Genomic DNA, 3,626 nt, shown 5'->3' on the forward strand with positions numbered 1-3,626 from the left:
TAGGCACGGCCGTGTCTATCATCCTCCAGAGGGCGTGTTTACTTCACACGGGCGTGTCTTCAACCAGGGAACCAACAAGCTTGAGCCGTGCCCCATAGGCACGCCCGTGCCTTCCTCCAGCTGCAGCCAAAGACATGGTCGTGTCCCTCAGACACGGCCGTGTCTCCCACCAGAGAAGCCCCTGCCATTGGCCGTGTCCCATAGACACGGGCGTGTGTCCTCCACAAAGTCATGCCAAGGCATGGTCGTGTCCCTCAGACACGGCCGTGTCATCCAACAGAGAAGCGCCAGCCTCAGCCCGTGCCTCACAGGCACGGGCGTGTCTCCCAGCAGAGTGAAGATTGCTATGGCCGTGCCTCACAGGCACGGCCGTGCCTCAGGACAGAACTTCTACTACACTGGGTCGTGCCTCACAGGCACGGCCGTGCCTCCACCAGCAGCTGGGCGACCACTTCAGGCCGTGTCTCCCAGACACGGCCGTGTGACGGGGGCGTGCCTGGCTGATTTTTAGGGTGTTTTGTGGGGGCCTATAAATAGACCCCCTTAAGGGCCCTAGAAAGGGGGGAGATCTTGGAGAGCCACCGGAGCGTGCTAGAGCCACCGACGCCTCATTCCGGAGCCAGATTCGACGATCCGTCCATCCGTCCGGATACTCCATCACATCTACATCTCACCTTCGAGGAGACTGCAGTCCGGAGAAGAAGGAGACCCTTGATAAGTCCTTTTGCTTGTTTTCCTCTAGGATTCTTGTATTAGGATGCATTATTTACCTTCTTCTTTGTGTTGTAATCTCCCCGATATGGAGTAGTCCTCCAGATTCTAGGATTAGGAAGAATCGGGGTTATTGGATGATTGTAAACTTGGGATTTGTTAATCTACCATGTTCTATGATATTATTAGGCAATTGCTTTGTGGATTTATGCTCTATGCTTGTTTGATGATATGCTTGTGAATAGTATGAATCCATGAGGGTAGAGATTATTCAGAAGTTTGAGGAATTCTTAGGATCGTACACCCGGGACGCCTCGTGACAGGAGGAGAGTCTTAACCGGACTTTCCGAAGGATTGTTCAAGCTATGGATAATGTTTATGAGGGATAACTAACGGTTGCCTAGTGTTGGGGAGAGGTCTCTATTGGGATACCCTGTGACAGGGGGTAGGAATCTAGTAGTATTCTGGGACGCCTGCGTGACACAGGAGAGTCTTGAACCAGGCTATCTAGAATCATCTCAAACCAACCTAAGTAACATTAGAACACCAATGATTTATTCCGAGGAAGCCTGACGAGGTCTAATTGGATAATTTGGTTAGAATCCCTACAATTGTGTAATAATTGAGGAATGATAGAGGATCCAAGTCAATCAATCAATACCCCGAGGAATCCGAAGTCCTAGAGTCGCTTCCCATACATTGTCACAGTCGAATTCTATCTTCGATCTAAGGTTTAGGAACTCTAGAACACTCCATCTCCCCCACACCAAACCAATTCCAACAAACTCTCCACTCTTATTGTGCTAGGATAGTAATTAATTCCACGGTCCCTGTGGATTCGATATCTTTTATTACTTGGCGACATTCCGTATACTTGCGGAACACGCATCAGCAATGGGCTAATAGTCCTTTAGACTTTCAGCTTAATGCATCCACTACAACATTTACCTTACCTGGATGGTAATTTATTTTATAGTCATAATCCTTTAAAATTTTTATCCATCTCCTTTAATGCAGATTTAATTCCTTCTGTGTGAATAAGTATTTTAGACTCTTATGTCAATGTAAATTTTAAACATGATACCATATAGATAATGTCTCTACATTTTGAGAGCAAATATGATGGCTACTAACTCTAAGTTATGTACTGGATAGTTTCGCTCATGATTTTTCAAGTGTCGAGTTTATTTTATGGTCATAATCCTTTAAAATTTTTATCCATCTTCTTTAATGCAGATTTAACTCCTTCTGTGTGAAAAAGTATTTTAGACTCTTATGATCAATGTAAATTTTAAACGTGATACCATATAGATAATGTCTCTACATTTTGAGAGCAAATATGATGGCTGCTAACTCTAAGTTATGTATTTGATAGTTCCGCTCATGATTTTTCAAGTGTCGAGAGGTGTAAGCCACAACTCGATCACACTGCATTAAAACTACCCCCAATTCTTGGTTTAACGCATCTGTGTAGAGCATAAATCCATCTTCCCCCACGGGAATGATAAGGATAGGTGCACTCACTAGTCTTCGCTTGATTTTTTGAAATCTAGCTTTATAAGTTTCATTCCATGAGAATTTGACCCCATGTTTCATGAGTTGAGTCAAAGGTCTTGCAATCTTGGAGAAACTCTCTACGAAATGGCTATAGTAATCCGCTAATCCCAGAAAGTTGTGAACTTCTAATACTATCTTGGGTGTCTCCCACTTGATTATTGCTTCAACTTTCTATGGATCCACTGATATCTCTTCTCTAGAGACTGTCTGAGAAAACCAATGGAAGGTAACCAAAATGTACACTTACTAAATTTTGCATAGAGGCATTCTTACGCAAAGTTTGTAACACTATATATATGCAAATGTTCTTCACGTTCATCTTTAGAATCTTGAATAAATTAGAATGTTATATATCAATGAAAACAATCATGAACCGATCTAAGTAACCTATAAATACTCTATTCATTAAGTCCATGAAAGCTGTCGAGGTGTTGGTGAGTCCAAAAGGTATTATTCAAAACTCATAAAGGGCATAACGTATTCTAAAAGGTGTCTTTTGAATGCCCGATTCCTTGACTCTAAGCTGGTTGTATCTTGATCTCAAATCAATCTTGTAATATATGCAAGTACCCTTCAATTGATCAAAGAGATCGTCAATACATGGAATAGAATATATATTCTTTATAGTTATCGCATTCAGTTGTCTATAATCAATACAGAGTCTCATTGTACCATCCTTCTTTTTCACAAAAAGAATTGGAGCACCCCAAGGGGATACACTTGGTTGAATGAAACCCTTGTCAACTAATTCCTACAATTAAACTTTAAGCACTTCCAACTCCTTTGGTGTCATCCGATATGGTGCTTTAGAAATTGGAGTCGTACCGAGCTATAATTCAATAACAAAGTTTGTTTGATATACGGGAGGTAACCCAGGTAGTTCATCAGGAAATACATCGATAAATTTCCTGACCACACAAACTTCGGATAGTAACTTTGCATTTGGGATGTCCATGCTAGTCATAGATAAGAGATAGCCTCTGCACCCTTTAGACAATAACTTATCAGCTTGTAATATTGAGATGATAGGCAAACTTTGGTTTCAAATTAATATCGATGAATTTCCAAGGAAGTTGTCCAAGAGGATTGAAACTCACAATTTTTGCTCGATAATCTACTGAGACATTGTCTTCAGACAACCAATCCATTCCTAGAATAATATCAAATTCTGACATTTTTAGGATTAATAAGTCTACCACCAGAGAGTGCCCATCAAATTCTAAAGGACACTCTTTAATGCCCTTGTTTGTTATTAATACTTCTCTTGATGGTATGGACACGGCTAGACTAAATGGTGTGGTGTTGGTTGCTTTCCTATCTTAATCACAAAACTCATAGAGATAAAAGAATATGTGTTG

The sequence above is a fragment of the Curcuma longa genome, chromosome 17 (genome assembly GCF_044706935.1).
Source record: "Curcuma longa cultivar G26 ecotype Majalengka, Jawa Barat chromosome 17, ITB_CL_G26_1.1, whole genome shotgun sequence".
NCBI lineage: Eukaryota > Viridiplantae > Streptophyta > Magnoliopsida > Zingiberales > Zingiberaceae > Curcuma > Curcuma longa.